Source organism: Rhinolophus ferrumequinum, chromosome 6 (assembly GCF_004115265.2).
Source record: "Rhinolophus ferrumequinum isolate MPI-CBG mRhiFer1 chromosome 6, mRhiFer1_v1.p, whole genome shotgun sequence".
In the NCBI taxonomy this organism is placed as follows: Eukaryota; Metazoa; Chordata; class Mammalia; order Chiroptera; family Rhinolophidae; genus Rhinolophus; species Rhinolophus ferrumequinum.
Window position 1 is genome coordinate 3,586,689 of NC_046289.1, and position 19,712 is coordinate 3,606,400.

General features: G+C 33.2%; 1 long non-coding RNA gene, 7 other non-coding genes and 3 pseudogenes across 8 annotated transcripts; all 11 read right to left on the minus strand.

The window, feature by feature from the left end:
- Positions 1–64: 64 nt before the first annotated feature.
- LOC117023952 (uncharacterized) lies at positions 65–8,546 on the minus strand. The gene is made up of 8 exons (XR_004423290.1): positions 8,484–8,546; positions 6,321–6,362; positions 5,063–5,142; positions 4,419–4,490; positions 3,628–3,712; positions 2,485–2,550; positions 1,374–1,455; positions 65–145 (listed from the first exon to the last, which is right to left on the minus strand). It is a non-coding gene; the product is annotated as an uncharacterized LOC117023952 (long non-coding RNA).
- Positions 2,130–2,204, minus strand: LOC117024270 (small nucleolar RNA SNORD113/SNORD114 family). Its single transcript, XR_004423355.1, has one exon. It is a non-coding gene; the product is annotated as a small nucleolar RNA SNORD113/SNORD114 family (small nucleolar RNA).
- LOC117024307 (uncharacterized) lies at positions 3,040–3,121 on the minus strand (annotated as a pseudogene).
- On the minus strand, positions 4,005–4,079 carry LOC117024266 (small nucleolar RNA SNORD113/SNORD114 family). Its single transcript, XR_004423351.1, has one exon. It is a non-coding gene; the product is annotated as a small nucleolar RNA SNORD113/SNORD114 family (small nucleolar RNA).
- LOC117024274 (small nucleolar RNA SNORD113/SNORD114 family) lies at positions 5,560–5,634 on the minus strand. Its single transcript, XR_004423359.1, has one exon. It is a non-coding gene; the product is annotated as a small nucleolar RNA SNORD113/SNORD114 family (small nucleolar RNA).
- LOC117024296 (small nucleolar RNA SNORD113/SNORD114 family) lies at positions 7,634–7,706 on the minus strand. The gene has a single exon (XR_004423380.1). It is a non-coding gene; the product is annotated as a small nucleolar RNA SNORD113/SNORD114 family (small nucleolar RNA).
- A 239-nt stretch (positions 8,547–8,785) lies between the features above and the next one.
- On the minus strand, positions 8,786–8,859 carry LOC117024284 (small nucleolar RNA SNORD113/SNORD114 family). Its single transcript, XR_004423369.1, has one exon. It is a non-coding gene; the product is annotated as a small nucleolar RNA SNORD113/SNORD114 family (small nucleolar RNA).
- A 2,809-nt stretch (positions 8,860–11,668) lies between these two features.
- On the minus strand, positions 11,669–11,745 carry LOC117024302 (uncharacterized; annotated as a pseudogene).
- A 1,687-nt stretch (positions 11,746–13,432) lies between these two features.
- LOC117024293 (small nucleolar RNA SNORD113/SNORD114 family) lies at positions 13,433–13,507 on the minus strand. Its single transcript, XR_004423377.1, has one exon. It is a non-coding gene; the product is annotated as a small nucleolar RNA SNORD113/SNORD114 family (small nucleolar RNA).
- Positions 13,508–14,784: 1,277 nt separating this feature from the next.
- On the minus strand, positions 14,785–14,861 carry LOC117024298 (uncharacterized; annotated as a pseudogene).
- Positions 14,862–16,889: 2,028 nt separating this feature from the next.
- On the minus strand, positions 16,890–16,964 carry LOC117024295 (small nucleolar RNA SNORD113/SNORD114 family). Its single transcript, XR_004423379.1, has one exon. It is a non-coding gene; the product is annotated as a small nucleolar RNA SNORD113/SNORD114 family (small nucleolar RNA).
- Positions 16,965–19,712: the final 2,748 nt, after the last annotated feature.

Below are 19,712 nucleotides of genomic sequence, written 5' to 3' on the forward strand. Positions count from 1 at the left end.
ATAATACAGTAAATATATATTTTTTTAAAACCTGACAAATGAAGACATGAATTTTATTACTCACATTGATCTTTATGCTCCTAAGACACAGAAGCAACCTCTACAGAGATGGTGCCCATGAAATAATTCCTTAATCAGCTTCAGTCTGAGGAACATAAAGCAGAGCTGATGATTAAAACAAATTAAATTGAGACCTTATCTGCACTGCTTCTTCTTCTCCACATTTTATTTAAGTCATTTAGGTATTTCTTCATTTTCATGATGTAGATTTTTTCTCTCTCTCTCTCGAAAAAAAGGAACAACCTCAAATTTAAAACTGACCTGGAAAATAAAATTGATTCTTACTTGTCAGAGTCTATATGATCCTCAGACAAAGAGTGGATACTCTTGATCCATTTATTTCTTAAGGGGCATCAGTGCTTTCAATTTTTAGTAACTGAATTTAGTAGTTTCAATTTATAGTAATAATTCTCGCCTTACCATATATATTCACAGCTAGATAATGCTCCACTCTTTTTCTTTACATATTTATTTATATAATAGCCCCCATTATCTGTGAGGATTATGTTTCAAGACTCCCAGTGGATGCCTGAAACCACACATAGTACCAAACCTTATCTATACTATGTTTTTCTTGTATTATACATACACACCTATGATAAAGTTTAACTTATAAATTAGGCACTGTCACTGATTAACAACAATAACTAGTTATAAAATACAACAATTATAATAATATACTGTAGAATGTGATCTCTCTCAAAATGTCTTATTGCACTATACTCGTCATACACTGCCTACGTGATGAGATGAAGGGAGGTGAATGACACGGGCATTGCGACGTAGCATTGATCGACCTCAGTGTTGCACATTATTGATTAATCAACATAATGTCTCATGTCCTGTTTACCACAGTTAACTTTTTTATTATGTTTAATACTTTTTAAATAATCCAATGAATACCTTTAAATAAATGACCCAATCTAAGACAACAATTTAATGAACTTTAGCATTTTCAATAAATGTTCATCTTTTCCTTCATTCTCATCTGCCTAAGTTCATTGATCAATTCACTGATTCATTAATATTAATTTTTAAAACTGTATGATTCATAAAAACCCAAGAATAAGAGCAATAAACATTCTACATCTGCCTACAGGATCATTGGCCACACTGATATATAGCTTTTGTTAATTATCATCAATGTTTCATATATGGATTAATAAATATAATGCTTCAGACCAATCATATATTTATCATCCATGATGGTTGGCATCTTGGATTATATTTTACACTCTTTAACAATAAAGTAAATACTTGGGGGGAAAAAACTCTCAAACAAAGACACGAACTTTGTTCAATGTATTACTCACCTTGGTCTCTGCTTACCACACAGAGACAACCATAGAGCACGTCACCACGACTGATGCTTAAAGCAGCTCGAGTGCGTCCATTCTGAGGAGTATAGAATAGAGCAGATAATAAAAAAATTGAGCCCATCTCTAAATCGGTCCTATTTTTCTTCATTTCATTTACTCAGTCATAAAGGTATGTATTATTTTTCATAATTTATACACATATACAGAGGGTGCCAAAAATGTATACACATTTTAAGAAAGGAAAACTGTATTAAAATTTTAATACTCAATATATACCAGTAACAAAAGATGAATATAAGTCATGTTTGACTTCTGCAATTACAAGAGGTGCTCAATGTGGTTACCATCAGCATCCAGACACTTTTGATTATGAAAAATTATTGCTTGAGCAACGTTGTATACACTTGTATACATTTTTTGGCACCCCCGGTATAAACATAAATATAAATATAATGATATGATTCTTTAGAAAATGTGGTAATACAAAAGAGGTGGCCCATTTATTTCTTAACATGTATCAGTTTGTTCAGTTTATATTATCTCTTGCCTCGTAACATATATTCATGGTTGATAAGGGTTCATCCTTGTTTTTATTTAGTTATATATTTGTTTATCGGTTCTATCATTGATTCATTCATATTAATATAGAAATCATGAATCCAAAATTACAAGAAAATCTCCTTGTATTTTCCTAACATCAATCCATAGGATCATTTACAAGAAAAGAAACAGACTAGACTTTGTTTTGTTTTGGACCTCAGACTTCCAGACACATAGCGTTCATCGTATATGACTCATACGCCATCAGTCGTCATCACTGGTCCAGGATTGGGCCTCATTTTCTTCATTCTCACCTATATTTGTTCACACGTTAATTCATCAGTCTGCTTCAGTATCTTTATCGTTTTCTTTACAATCCTTCCTAATTGAAATTTATTAATCATCCTCATTATTCCAAAAATAGATTTGTCAACATAATGTTTCATATATTTCTAATTTCATCATTGGACCCTGGTTGGTCTTTTTTCTTATACTGAATTTTTTTAAAAAATATTACCCTAAATGAACCACCCAAAGTAAGATGAGAACATTGACTATTACTCACGTTGGGTTCCATGCTCCTGCAGACAAATACGGAGACCACTGACCAAGGGATAAGGCTTAACTCAGCCTGGGTGTGCCCATTCAAAAAAGTAGAAAACAGAGTACACGACAACATGATTAAGATATTTCTCTATTGGTGCTTGCAATATATTTCATTACTCAGTTATTAAGTTATATATAACTGGGGTAATATATATTTTGTTTATACTTAAGAAAAACAAACAAAATTGAATTTGACACTAACGCCAAACAAGAATATTGGCCATTATTTACATTATCTAGACCATCCTTAGCTAGAGGTAACACCCTTGAACCATTTATTTCTTAACTGATTTAGCCTTTCAATATTTATTAATATCATCTTTGGCCTTCATATTTTTCATAAGTGGACAATGCTTCACCCTCTTCATCTTTATTTATTTATATTTATAAATTGTTTTACTGATTCATTTATTATAATAAAATCAAAATCCACGAACAAGATCCTTGTAAAATCCTAAAGTTGTCTATAGAATCATTTCCAACTGAGGCAATAAATAAGATTTTTTTTTTTATGCTGGACCTCAACAGTTCCACACGTATCATCACCCACATTCCTCACCCATGACTCATATGCCACCAGTAGTCATATTGGTCCAGGTTTGGCATTTCCCCCCACCCCAGTCTCATCTATCTTTGTATACTAATTAATTCATCGATTTACTTAATAATAATAAATCTCTGTCAAGCACAACAAAGCCTCGAACAGCAGCCTTGACTAGTCCTACATATGTCGATAGAATCATTTGCTACATCGTTATATCTCTTTCCTTAATCACCCTCCAAGTTTCAAATAGGGATTCATCAATATCATGTTACATATCAATTCCATGTTTATTAAGGGAGCATGGTTGGTTTTCTTTGATTATATTTCACACTTCAAATACAGATGTAAGGGGGGAGGGGAGATAATAGATGAGGGCAAAATGGGTCAAATATATGATGATGGAAGGAGAACTGACTCTGGGTGATGAACACACAAATTGGTATCTAGATGATGTATTATGGAATTGTATACTTGAAACCTATGTAACTTTACTATCCATTGTCACCCCAGTAAATTTTAATTAGAAAAAAAAATAGAGTGTATACCTATAAAACTCACATTTGTTTCTGTGTGCCAAACGCAGAGCCAACCAGACATCTTGTGACCATGGAAGAATCCTTAAGGCAGCTCCAGTACATCCCCTCTGAGAAGTACAAAATACAGAAGGTGATAAAAAAAATTGAGACATTTTCTGCACTCATTTCGCTTTCTGCATTTAATTTATTCAGCCACTTCAATATTTATTAACTTTCATAATTTACAGTTCTTCACTTATTTGTATTTACTTATATTTGTTTAATTTTTCACTGATTTATTTATACTAATATAACCAATATCCATGAACACGAAAACCAAAAATATGACCCTTGTATGTTATTAACATCTGTCACAATGGTCTTTTCCAACAGAGCAAATAGACTAGATTTTTTACGGTGTTGGACCTCAGAGTTCCCGACACATAGCATTCATCATCCATGACTCATACGCCACCAGTCGTCATCATCGGTCCAGGCTCAGCCCTCTTTGTCTTCACTCACTTCCACATTTCTTTACTGATTAACTTGTCCACAAAGCAATAAGATAAATAGCTAAGATCAAAAACACTTGAAAATAAGACCCCTTAGGTATCTCCAACATCTATCTATAGAATCGTTTGCCTCACTGAATATGTGTTTCATTAATCATCTACATTGTCACAAATATTGACTATTCAATATGTTTCGTGTCAATTCCAAATTTGTCATGGGGCCATGGTTGGCCTTTTTTATTATATGAAATTATTTTTTAATATAGAGTTAATGTCCTAAACAAACTACCCAAATAAAACAAGAACTTTGACTATTACTCACACTGGTCTCCATCCTCCTACATAGAGAACTTGTGACCATGAAAGATGCTTAAATCAGCTTAGTATGCCCACTCTGAGAAGTACAAAGCAGAGAAGATGAAAAAATAAAACTAAGACATTATCTACAATTATCCTTGCATTTCACCTTTTATTAAGTCAGTAATTTAGGTATTTATTAATTTGTGGTAATATTTATTAATATTTCTCTTAAGAAAATGAACATCAAGCTTGTCACTGATCCAGAACAGGAACAATGACTATTACTTGTACTTTCTATATGATCATCAGGCAAAGAAGTAACACTTTGAACCATGTCTTTTTATAATCAATAAATATGAATCACAAAAACTTAATAAGATCTTTAAGTAGCCTTATTAGCTATCTATATGGTCATTTGCCACCTTGATTATATCTCTTTTATTAATCATTTTTAATGAATGATTAATGTTTTACATTAAACATTATTAATGTTACGCAAATATTAATTAATGAACACAATGTTCCTATGTCATATGTTAATATGACATAATGGCAATGTCATATTTATCATTGGGCCATAGTTGGCCTTCTTGGATTCTTTTAACAATACAGGGAATATCCTTTAAAAACTACTCAAAGCAAGACAAAGACTTTGGCTATACTCACATTGGTCTCCATGCATAGAAGCAGCCGGAGAGCTCAGGACCATGGGAGAAAGATGCTTAAATCAGCTGGGAGCATTCATTCTAAAAGTATAAAGCAGAACAAAGGATTAAAATATTGAAACATTCTCTCCATTTATGCTGCATTTCTCCTTTCATTTTATTAGTCATTTAAGGATGAATTAAATTGTGATTTTTTTTTTCTTGAGAAAACAAACAACGCTGAACAAGGCACTGACCAAAAAAGAACATGGACTCTGGATTCCAGTGTTTTTAATATATGTTAATAGTATTTCTGGCCTCGCCATATATTTTCATAATTGGACAATGATTCACCCTCTTTATCTATATATTTGTTTACTGATTCTTTCATTGATCCATGTATAATAATAGAATCAAATTCCATGAATACAAAAACTAAAAACAAAATCCTTGAATATGGCTAACATCTGTCCATAGGACTATTTCCAATAGAAGGTACATACCAGATTTCTTATTGTGTTGGACCTCAGAGTTCCAGACACATGCTATTTATCATCCATTACTCATACTCCACCAGTCATCATCATTGGTCCAAGACTGGCTCTCATTATTTTCAATTCTGTCTACATGTTTTAATTAATTAATTCAACCATTCACTATAATAAAATAAATGCCTAGAGGTCATTAAAACTTGAACCAAGATCCTTGAACACCTGTAATATATCTCTCCATATATACTAATATGTATATATATATATACTGTAATATATATATACTGTAATATATATTACAGTATAATATAGATTACACAGTATAATATAGATTATATATACATATATATTACAGTATATAATAATATATACTTATATAATAAGTATATATACTGTATACAATAATATATACAGTAATATACATATATCATAATGTTTCATTAATTGGCCATAATGTTTCCTATATAAATTAATATAATACTTCATATTAACCCCATTTTACTATTTGAATGTGACTAAATTATGTCTTTGTAGAGTGAGGTTTAAATCAATTGTGACTCAAAATTAAAATTGAATAATACACTCTACGTTAATTAATTGGATAATTAACTGTGAAAATGAATAAAATGATCTTATTTTTTTCTCCTTAATTGACCACAAATTATTGAATTGGCCCACACGTGACTTTCATTCATTTTATTTGTATACGTAACTATTTATTCCCTTTCAATAATAGAATTAATACCTGTGACAAACCATCAAACCAGAAGCAATTCCTTTGTTACTTACACAAGTTTCTGCAGTTCTTAACTGAATCATTGTGCATCCATTCTGTAGAGTACAAAGCAAATATAAAAATAGATCAAATTAGATAGATTGAGATCAGTCTAGATTCATATTTTTTTAATTGATCCAAGTCAACAACTGATTAAGAATAAACCTTAGTGCTTGTTATATATTAAAACCCTGGATGGCTTATTGATTGATTCAAGTATTAAATTTAACTGCTATAATGAACACCTTTGAAGCCAACACCAGACAAAAGAATAAGAACTATAACTATTACAGATATTTGTTTATATGCCCCCTACCCAGCCAGGTAAGAGCTATATCTTCTCTCTAAATGACTCTTGCTTGGAAGGAATTAGGTTAATCTGAATTCCAGATTTTAGCACATTCTCAGCAATTGTCGATGTTTATCCCACCTTTATACATGTATGTATGTATATAGTTACACATGGAGCCATCTATCTTCCATTTTTTTAAAAAAAAAATCACACCAAGAAGCCAGAAAGAGAAATCCTATCTAAATATATTCACCATTCCAAAAAAATAAGAGCCTAGGCTTATTTTTATTATCTGGAAAGCAGTTGTGTAGAACTGTATTAATCACTCTCCTTGTTTCATAACATATGGTCCTCACTAGTCCATGCTTTGCCTCCTTTCAAATAATTGATTAAAAGATTAACTTATTCTTTTACACATTATAATAACATCATTAATATTTGTGACTCCACAGAAACAGGACAATATTAATGCCTGGCCATATGTTCATTAGGCACAGAAAAAGGATCACATAATGTTTTCTTCTTCTTTTTAAATTAAAAAATAGTGAAAATCATTGAATTAATCATAACTGGTCATGTGACACGTTCTCAACACAGGTCCATATGTAAGCCCTCTCCCAATTATGATTATTTAATCAATAATCAATTTAAGTAAATGTTTTGCCGTTCCCTTAATAAAACAAAAATCCAACAACCCAACCCAGAAAAATAACATAGACTCTTACATCCATTTATCTAAATGCTCTTTACCCAAAAGGGTCAGCTTTAATCAATTTATTTTACTGGAACTCAGTGCTTCAGAAATGTATTAACAATGATTTTTATATTATATGTATTTCATTACATACTCTCCTATTTGAACCAGGAATAACCCATTTTGTCTTTGTTCATTTATATATCTCTTAATTTATTCATTCATCGATTTAGTGAAAACACAATATACTCAGAAACCCAAGAATAAAAAAGCCCTGCATATTTTTAATTCCTAGCATAAGCTCATTTCCCATACAGGTAACAAAGAGGAATCTTTTGGTAACGGACCTCAGAGTTATAGGGTTTAATCAAAATCCTTGATTTCAGACACCCCAGGGTACTCATCATTGATCCAAATTAAGCTATCTTTTTCTGCCTTTACACCTTTGTTTATTGATCCATTCATTGATCCACTACAAAATAAAATGAATATTCATAATTATTTTTTAAAAGCCAAGAACAAAGTCCTTGAATATGACCAAGATCTGTTTATAGACTTTTTCCCCATAAACTAGATCTTTTCTCTTTTTGCAGTGGCCCTCAGTGAGGAAGGTACGGATCAATTAACATCCTTGCTTCATATGCCTCCTACCCCAACCACCTTCCATCTCAGTATGTCCTCCCCCCTCAGTTAGGAGCTGTCCAGTAGAACTTTGCATGATAATATGAATGTGCCATAACTGTGCTGCCCTGAATGCTAACCATTAGCCACAGGGAGCTAAGGACTTAAAATATGGCTCGTGCAACTGATGAACTGAATTTAAAATTCACTTAATTTTCAATTATTTTAAATTCAAACAGCCACAGGTGGCTAGGGGTAAGCATATTGAACAGTGCAGCCCTAGAATATTTAAATAAATATTTATACTGGATAAATATTTAAATCCAATGCAGTACAAAAATAAGATGGATTATTATTAATCAGCTTTGAAAATGAATAAAATGTCTTCCATCTTATCTTTAACTACAACTGTATAGAATTGGATTATCCATAATCTTTGTTTCATAACACATTCATAGCATTGGTCAATGTATGGCTTAATTTAAATAATTCAATGAACACTTATGAAAAATTCACTCCAATTGACAAGATCTTTTGACTGTTATTTACTTTAGTCATTACGTTTCTTACCCACACAGGTAACAGCCAAGATCTTCATGTACACGTACTGATTAAATCAGCCATGGTCTTCTGCATTCTGTGGAGTCAAAAGCCAATATTCAAAGAATGAACGGTCCGGATTTAGACTGATTGAAAGGACATTAGTTGTGTGAAACTAGGTTAATCATGAAGTATATTCAAGACTTTATCATTGAAAAATTCAATCTATACCCATAAAGTGTGTACACGCCCATGATTAAGACACCTGAATACTCTCAACTTCTGCTATAAGCTCATTTCCATAGATTAAAACAGGAGGCCCCTTTTTAATAATGGACCTCAGAGTTACAGATGGCTTTAATCAAAATGTTTGATTCAGACACCCTCCAATCTCATCATTGGTCCAGGCTTGGCACTCTCTCTTTATTCACTTATGCCTTCATTTTCCCATGCATCACAAAGTCCGAAGAACAAGATCCTTGATATAATTGTGATCTGTCTGTAGACTAATGTGTCCCAGAGCTTTCAGACTAGAGCTCAGTGTAAATCTTCCTTCACAAAGTACCACAGCTAAAAATGGTCCATGATTGGGCCACATTCATTTATTTGGGCCAATTTTCAACATGGCATCATGAATAACCAAAAACCATAATGGTATCCCACATCTACTATGCAGACAATACGTTTCACCTTCTAACGGCTTCCTCTAAACAGTAATAGCCCAGTGGATATCTACCAATATGGAAATGCTTACATCAACTGTGGTGCAGAAGTAATATGGAATACCAAACAGTTGTGTCAGTTAATGAAATGCCTTCCATCATTTTAAAAAACTGAATGTCCTATGTGCTGAAATAGGTTAATTCTACTCCTTGGCCCAAAACACATCCCACTATTGCTCCATACTTCACGTTCTCGGATTTTATTTTTGTGTATACAGCCTTTTGTTCCATTGAACCAACTCAGCGACCACACATGACCAAACCACAAAAGCCAAGAACAAGAACTGTGTTTCTTACATTGCTGCTTCCACAGGCAGAGCGAACAACCAAGATCTTCGTAACTGGACAGTGACTGAATCCAATGGGAAATGTTCATTCAGGAGGAAAGGCGGGTTTTTAAAAGAATAAAAAGTGGAAATTTAGATTTTTAAATAGAATTTAGTTCTACACTACTAGATGAATCATAAACATTGGTTTGTGACACATTTTCGTCATCAATCCAACACTGCTATTCTTTTCATCTATTGACTTACTCAATTTTAAGTGTGAAATAATATAATGAAGACCTTTTAATCTACCCTCACACAAGAAGTATAAGTACTATTAATACCTGTCTATATACCCCTACCAAATAACAAAAAGGACAATGTTTTAATGGAGAGAACGTGCAAAATGGAATGAATTTCAATTCTTGTTTCATGAAAAAATCTGACCAATAGGCCACACTGTACTTTCATTCATGTATTTATTGATTAATCAATTTATTCATTTATTTTTAAAACTCAAAAGATAATTTATTTGCCCTTTTTTTCCTAAAGAAAACACAAAATGGTAAAGCCATTTGCTACCCAAAACTAAACACTATTACATGCAGCTTTCTGTCTCTGTACTGTCTATACTGACGGAACCTTCTGCAATGAGAAAATGTTCCCCATTGACACTGTCCAATATGGTAGCCACTGGCCACATATGGCTGAAATGTGGCTAGTGCTATTGAGGAACTGAATTTTTAATAAATTTGAAGTTAAATATTAATAACAAGACGTGTTTAGACAGTAGGTCTATATGATCCTTAAAGGAGGAGGATGCTGGATCTTTTTTATTTAAGTAGCTTTCAAGAGGGAAAAACATGAGTAATCATGTTCCTTAATACATCATATATGCTTCTCACTGGCCCATGGTTTATGCTATTTTAAATAGTGGATTGAGATATGAAATTATTCTTTCACTCACTTATAATAATAGCACCAAAACTGGTGAACCCAGAGGACACTGGACAAGAATGCTGAGTGACACTAAATCTAACCATTGGCATATTACTCACAGAAATCATCGACAAAATGCACTTACGTTTTTCGTTTTAAAAACAAATGAATGAACACGAGATAATTAGTCATTTCCTTTTTTTTTTAATCCTCAAACTGGGGTTCCCTAATCCAGGGGGGAAGTATACTGTGATACCCAGGATATACCCAAAGCCACAGGATAGAGATCAGAGATTCTTTTTTTCCCCTAACTTTAAGTTTTCTGCTGCTTTTTTTTTAATTGGGGAATACTGGGGAACAGTGTGTTTCTCCAGGGCCCATCAGCTCCAAGTCGTTGTCCTTCAATCTAGTTGTGGAGGGCGCAGCTCAGCTCTAAGTCCAGTCGCTGTTTTCAATCCTAGTTGCAGGGGGCGCAGCCCACCATCCCATGCGGGAATTGAACCGGCAACCTTGTTGTTGGGAGCTCACGCTCTAACCAACTGAGCCTTCTTTTAGTCATTTCTATAGTCATGTTTTCCATATTCATGCTTAGATCTTTTCCATGTTTCAATAACTATATAATCATTTGCATTTTATTTTTATGATTGATTATTTTTATTAAAATAATTTATACCATGTGTTTATCATGGTTTGTTATATTATTGACTTTATTATATTAACCATTATTGATTATTATGTAATTATGTAAGTTTTTTGTCCCTATTTAAAATAAGACATACAACCAGAAAGTCACCAACCCAGCAAAACAACACTGATGTTCTCATCTATCTGCCGTGTTTCCCCGAAAATAAGACCTAGTCGAACAATCAGCTCTAATGTATCTTTTGGAGCAAAAATTAATATAAGACCTGGTCTTATTTTGTGGTAATATAAGACCGGGTCTTATAATATAATATAATACCGGTTTTATATTAATTTTTGCTCCAAAAGACGCATTAGAGCTGATTGTCCGGCTAGGTCTTATTTTCGGGGAAACATGGTATATGCTCCCAAGGAGGAGCAGCCTCCGTCTATTTCACTTGAACTCTAAATTTCAGAAATGTATTAACAATAATCCTTGGTTCATTAGCTCCTTTCATAATTAAATAAGATGTAGCCCTCCTCCGTATTTATACTTAATCCATGCATTGATTGACTTATAATAATCCATACTCATGAACAGCCAAAGATCAAAAGGACATGCTTGAATCTTTTCTAACTTCCTCTGTAAGCATTTCCTATTGATGCAATAGACCTCAGATTTATAGACTGAGTTTAATAAAAATATTTTATTCAGATGCCCCACGCATACTCATCACTGACCCAGACTTGGTATTCTGTGCCTTCACGTAATATATTGTTCTTGACTTATTTGATGATTCATTAATAATAATACAATGAATGCCCAAGAACTAGGAAAATAACAAGATCCTTGAAGATATGAACATGTCCTGAAATTTAACTTCCCACAGAGGTAGAGGACAAGCCCTCTTCTTTGTGCGATGCTACACAGTCGCAAATATGTATTCATCCACTTCCTCGCATCGTATCAATTCCATATTCCTGATTGGTCCATGCTTGGGCCTCTTTGATTTTACATGCATATTTTAAAGATGATATAATAAACTACCATTTTATACAAAACTAAGAAACATTTTCCAGGCCGGCCCGGTGGCTCAGGCGGTTGGAGCTCCGTGCTCCTAACGCCAAAGGCTGCCGGTTTGATTCCCACATGGGCAAAGTTTAAACGCAATCAGTCTACATTTCGTTATTTTAAATGATTGATAAGCAAGTAACCAGAAGCCTCCATTTGCAAACTATTCTCCACATTTTAAAAGAGAAAGCACTACCTTATATTTATTAACTTACGCAATTTTTGTTTTAAATAATGTAATGAACACCAGAGACTCTAGAAGTAAGCAGAAGAAAAACAACTATCGTTATTAGGAATATCTGTCTGTATTTGGTATCCACATAGGCAAGAGTCAAGATCACCTTTTTTACTGAACTTTGTGCAAAACTGGGTAAACGGAAGAAGATTCAGTTCATGGCACAATCTCACCAATGGTCTAAGCTTAGCCCTACTTAATATACTGATTTATTCATTCATTTATTTAATTATTGAATCACGTAATAAGACCATCCCTTCATTTTCCTAAAAAAATTCCAAAAAGTTTAAACAACAACCATCAAAACAGAACTGAAACACTATTATTTATCAATGTCTATATGCGAAAGGCCTAGAGAAAGACCATGAGAAAGGCCTAGAACTCTGTCTTCCTATGGATATCGCTTGTGTAAAATATGATGAATCATGATCTTACAGCCAACTGCCTGCTTTCCATTGATGTATTGTTAGCTGACTTTTAAAAAAAATTGATTGAGATATAAATGTATACATTTGTTCACTTATAATTATACTTCAATATACGTATGTGAGCCCACCCACACTGGATAAGTGCCTTGAATAATGTTTACATGTGTAATATTTACAAGTGTCCTAAGTCATTACCCAAAAGAACAGCAAATTGGTGCCTTTCATCTTGGCTTCCACAAAATTGCATAAAAAGATTGCTTTAATCATTAATGTTATCAAACATCTCATCGTTGCTCCCGATCTCCCTCTCGATTACAGTTTATTCAATCAACTACTTAGGGAAATGTATTTCCCTTTCCTTAATAAAATGATCAATTGGCAATCCACCTCAACACAGAGCAAGAATATTCACTCTTCTTACAGATGACCACATTCTCCTTACCAAAGTGTAAGAGCCTCGACGATTAATTGGTTGGGACTGAGAATCTTAAAATTGTTTTACTAATTATCCATGTTTCATTATATGCCTTAAAAAGTAGTGCATGCGTATCGTTTCTTTTTTATTCATTGATATATTTCTTCATTAGTGGGCTAATTTTATTATAATAATGCAATTCATACCCCAAATCATGAGAGCCCAAGAATAAGGTGCTGTCGGCTCGTTTCCCACGGAGGATAATGAGATGTCTCATCGTAATGGACCTCAGAGTTACAGATGGGTTTAATCAAAATTCTTGTTTCAGAAACCCCATGACATTCATCACTGGTCCATGCTGGGAACTTTTTAAATTGATTGATTTTCTGATTCGCAAATAATAAAACAATCACAAAATTTGAAAACAAGATCCTTGAATGTAGGCACTTGTCCCATAGAGCTGATAAACTACATCTCTTTCGTAATGGTACTCAAGCTGCCCGTGTGGATGGGCCAACACCCCTGCGCTGTATAGTCCACATTGCTTCCTGGGTGGCCCTCTTTTATTTCATGCATCCCTATGTCAAAGATGTCTCAGTGAAAAATAATGAAACCACCATCTTCAGTCACCTCTGGACTGTCCCCAAAGAGTTACCAGCCAGCTCTACCCATATGAGAATGGTTAAATCAACCATGGCAGAAAATAAAGAATAATATTAAACTGCTCTGAGAATCAATTAAATAACTTCTGTCTTCTTCTAAAATGACCTCAGTTGTGCTGATTTAGATGAAATCTAATTTTTGGCATATAACACATTTCCATCATTGTTCCACATTTGGAGCATTTCATTTCATGTATGTAGTACAGAATGATTACTTTGACATCCTTTAGATAAAACCCATGAACAAACTATGCAAACAAAGAATATGAACTAAGGGACTTACTTATATTATTAGTCTTTATGCTCCTTGATCACGATGACAATTCTTTAAATCAGCTGTCCTATGTTCACTCTGGAAAGGAAAAAGGAGCTTTAGACTAGATTTAGATTTTTTTATTAGTTGTTAGTCAGGCAGAACTAGATAACAATAAACCTTTGGCTCAAAAATGTAATTTTTTGCTAATTCAGCATCGAATTCTTAGCTTTAAATAATATAATAAACACTATTAAGTCCACCATCTAGCCCAAGATTAAGATCTATAACAATGACAAATATCCACCTATATGAACATTTATTAAGTAGATGGCTATTTAATTGGTTATTGACTGATGCAAACACTTTCCCTTTTCTTAATATAGAAAAAAAAAAAGCTACAAAACCTCAAAACACTGCCTCCTAACTACAGATACTAATATGTTCCGTATGAAAGATAATTATAAACCTGTCCATTTTACTGAATTATTTTAATATTAAAGCTTATTTTATTGCACTTTCCTAATTATTCCATGAGTAGGCCTCTGGGTCTTTCATACATACATTTCTTTATGTATGGACTCGTGCATTGATTCACTTGAAATAATACAATCTATACCCATGAACCACAAAAGCCCAGGGACAAGTTTATTGAATTTTCCTAACTTCTACTCCTAGCTAATTTCTACAGGGAATATTGACCAGTGCTCTTTCCATAACGGACCTCAGAGTCACACAGAGGGCTTAATCAAAGGCATTGATTCAGTACCTCCACCAATACTCATCATTGATCCAGGCATGGCTTTCTATTGCTCCCCTCACTTATGCTTTTGAATTGATTCATTCATTCCCAGGTTCACAAATAATAGTTATATGATCAATAACCTTTAATGACACAAAACAGAACGAAAGCCTTACTAACAACCGAGATCTGTTCACTGCCCTTGTTCACATAGGGCAAACTCTTCACATGAACCTGTTTTCCACCTAGGGAATTAGCGCCCCTCCTTCCTATCTATCCCTTCCTTATGACTAGTGTCCACCTGCTCCCCCCTTAATGGACTTGTCCATATATCAAAGTTGGTGTAATCAATAACCATAGACCTATCATCTTAGCCCACAACTGCCATCTGCCGTCTTCTAAGCTACTCCAGCTTCAAAGAGTTAACAACTGAGATCGTTATCAAAGAAGGAAGGCATTAGGCAAATGTTAAATGGGAAGTTCAACTGCTCTGAAACTATGTGAAATGTCCGTCACTTTAGTGATGGTCCTTAGTGGGGCTGAGTATAATTTATCATAAATTTTGGTTCATGACACATTCAAATCATGGGCTCATGATTGACATTCCTTAATTCCATATATTATTTAACTATCTTATTGAAATAATTTTGTGGGTTCCCATGTATAACCCCCATCGAAGCTTAGAACACCTATGTTGATGTTTACTTACATCAGTCTTTACGCTTCTTAGTCCCAGAAGTAACAGCCAGGGTCTTCATAATCACAGGATAATTCAATCAGCAGTGTGGTGTTCATTCTATAAAGGAAAACACATAGCCTAGTTTTTAAAACAATGAAGACACCATTCGCCTTTTAAAATTGAAATTTGTCAGAGGTCTAGATTAATCATAAACACTACTTCACATCACTTCTCATTTTCTCAAGAATGTCAATCTTTCATTTACTTACTTAAACTTTACTATTAAATAATATGAACACCATTGAATTCATTGCTCAACACAAAATAAAAACTATTAAATTAAAGACACCTAACTTTACTTGCTTCCAACATAGGGAGAGCCAAGGTCATCTTTCTATAGGACTTATTTGGACAGAATTGGATATATTTCATTTGCTTCAAAGTACAGTCTCACCAATCCTCCACTATATATATTCATCGATTCACTCACTTAACTGGTTTATTTTCTTATTCAGGGAATAATAATATCATATCCTCATTTTTCTAAAGAAGACTCAGAATGGTTAAACACTAACTTAGAACCAAACTACTACAACTTGCAAAGATCTAGGTATACACTTCAATAAATAGAAGCACCTGGAATTTTTCCTAGAATGTGTGTTGTTGGAAAACAAGATGCATCAGTATCCTTGTATCATAATATGTGTTCCTAACTGGGCCGTGGTTTGCTGACTGTTTAAAATAGATTACGATATAAAATTATACCTTCTTTCTCTTATACAAGAGAAACCTGTAAGATATCTCTTATAAAAAGACATCTGTGATCTTATTCACTAGACAAAAACATGGAACAAAATGTATGGCTGCCCACGGTCATTGCCATCGAGTATAACAGACTTGTTTCTCTTTTATTGTTTTAATAAAAATCAATTTTAAAAAGATTGGATTAATTATGAGTGTTATCATATAAAACATTCTCATCATTGGTCTCTGCTTGGCTTTCAATTATGTGGTTATTTAACGAACTATTTATATGAGTAAAAGTGTTTTCATTTCCGTAATAAAAAAATCAGTCAGCAACCCACCAGCAACACAGAACAAAAACTCTGACTGTTAATGTACAAATGACTGTATACTCTTTTGCAGAGCAGGAAGAGCCTTTACTGTTAATTCAATGGGTGTCGAGTCTCAGCCAGATTTTAATAATAATCCATGTTTCATTATAGTCCTTAATAATAGGTGCATGACCTGTCCACTTTTTTCCTTCACTGATACATTTTATTTACTTGTGGGTCAATTTTATAATAAAAATACAATCCATTCCCCAAGAACCACAAAAACCCACGCACAAGATAACATGGGCAAATTTCCCACATGGGGACTAACTATGTGTTTCTTTGTAGTGGACCTCAGAGTTGCATATGGGTTTAATCAAAACTCCTGTTTCAGATACCCCATGGTACTCATCATTGGTCCAGGCATGTTTTTCTTCCTTTATACTGTCATTTATTTATTTATTCATTGACCCATGAGTAACAATACAATCATAAAATTCCGGGAACAAGATCTTCCCATTCGTGGTTCTTTCCCCATTGAGGGAATAGACTAGATCTCTTTTTACAATGGACCTCAGACAACATGTGTGATCGATTAACATCCATGCTTCATACCAAATCCACATTTACCATTGGTCCTTCTGCAGCTTTCTTTTATTTAATTATCCCATGTTTTAAAGATGGTTCAATGAAAAGTGGTGAAACCATGATCTTTAACCCCTTCTCAAACACAGTGTCTTCCATTTGCTTATGGGTTGCCACACACAGAGTTATCAGTCAGGACTACACCAATATGAAAATGTTTAAGTCGTTTGTGGAGGAAAATAAAATGTAATATTACATAGTTCTACAAATGAATGAAATGATACTATCTTTTTTTAATTACCTCAGTTGTGCTAAATTAGATTAAACGTAATTTTTTATTCAGAACATATTCCCATCACTGGTCCATACTTGGGGGGTTTTATTTCTTTTATAGGCTTTGATTCTTTTGAAAAACCACTAAACAAAGCACCCCAACCAACGATGGGAACTTTGATTTACTTACTATGGTCTTTATCCGCAGAGCCAACTGCCAAGATTTTGTTTCTTAGAAAATGAATGCTGTCCTGGAGTCATTCTGTGGAGGACAAAGTAGAATTAACCTAGATTATTAATGTATATTAATTACCTGAAACTAGAGAGCAATCAACTTGGGTCCTTTTTCATTAGTCCAGTATTTATTTTACTTTTACTTTTAAATAATGTAATAGCCACTTTTGAATCCACCACACAAGAACAAGAACAACATCTATCAAAAATATCTTTATATGTAACAGTTTTAACAGAAAAGATAATTTTAATGGATGCTATTTTTGCAGAATTGAGTACACTTAAATCCTTATTTCACATTCTCAATGACTCATGCTTGATTCTGTTTTATATGTTCATTTATTCATTCACTTATTCATTTAAATTACTTATGGGATGACTTAGCCATATGTTCATTATATTAAATAGTCAAACCGGTAAACCATCCAGTAATCCAGAACAGAAAGACTATTAAATGCAGTGCTCTTTTAGGCTAAGTGAAATAAGTCAGACAGCAAAAGTCAAGAACCATGATTTCACTGATATGTGCGATATAAAATTGAAAGCAACAAAGGAACACGACAAACAAATAGAGAAACAAAAACTCATAGACAATAGTTAAGTGGTTACCAGAGGATAAGGAGGAAGGGGGCAGTAGAAGAGCATAAACAGGATCAAATATGTGGTGATAGAAGGAGAACTGATTCTGGGTGGTGAACAAACAATATGATATATAGATGATGTATTACAGAATAGTACACTTGAAACAGATGTATCTTTACTAACCATTGTCACCCCGATAAACTTTGATTAAAAAAATAGTAAGAAATAAATGCAATGATCTACATGTCCCTTATCAAAAATGGGAGTAGGCTAGGAATTTTTCTTTCTATAAACATCAGTAGTGAAAACCCAAACTAATAATTATCATTGTCGCCTAAAAGATGGTATTCATTGATCTATATTTGAAATAATTAAGATAGGATTTTATTCATTCTATTATAACAATACTTAAGTATCTGTGAATGCAAAGACACGAGAAATAAATCCTGAATGATATTAACATTTGTCTATCTTCTTGCTAATCACAAAAATAACTGGGTATATAATTTTGGGGTTGTTAATAAAATTTAGTGAATACAATGATCAATCATAACATTTCCCATGTGACATACTGTCAGCATGTGTTCATAACTGCTTCTCATTCAATGAGATATATATACTCAATCAAATACCCATTTACGTTAATACTTCCTGTTTCTTTTAAAAATGGATGCAGCAAAAGTAGCACTTAAAGGGAAATTTGTAGCATTGAATGCATATTAGAAAAGAGAAACTAAGTATCTGTTCACAGATGAATGAATAGAGAAATTGTGGTATACACACACAGTGGAATATTATCCAGACTTAAAAAAAAAAGATCCTGTCATTTTCAATAACATGGATGAACCTGGAGGACATTATGCTAAGTGAAATAAGCCAGTTACAGAAAGAAAATGCTGCACGATCTCACTTATATGTGAAATCTAAAAAAGTGGAATTCATAGAAGCAGAGTAGAATGGTGGTTACCAGCAATGGAGAGATGGAGGAAATAGGGAGATGTCTGTCAAGGGTACAGACATCTGTTACGCAGAATGAATAAGTTCTAGAGATCTAATGTACAACATGATGACTACATTTAATAATATCATACTGTATACTGGAAACTGGCTAAGACAGTAGATTTCAGGTTCTCCAATCACAAAACCAAAAAAGAAAGAAAATGATAACTATTTGAGGAGATATATACGTTAATTACCTTGACTATAGTAATTATTTTACTATGTGTACGGATATCAAAACATCCTATTGTACACCTTAAATACAGTATACAATTTTTATTTAAAGAAAAGTTTTAAAATCAGTGATCTAAGATTCTACTTTAGTAAACTAGAAAAAAAAAAAAAAAAATTAAATCCAAAGTTAGCAGAGTAAATGATAAAAATTAAAGCAGAAATCAATGAAATTTAAACCAGAAATCAATAGAGAAAAATCAATGAAGCCAAATCTGATTCCTTAAAAAGATCAATAAAATCATTAAGCCTCTAGTCAGGCTAAG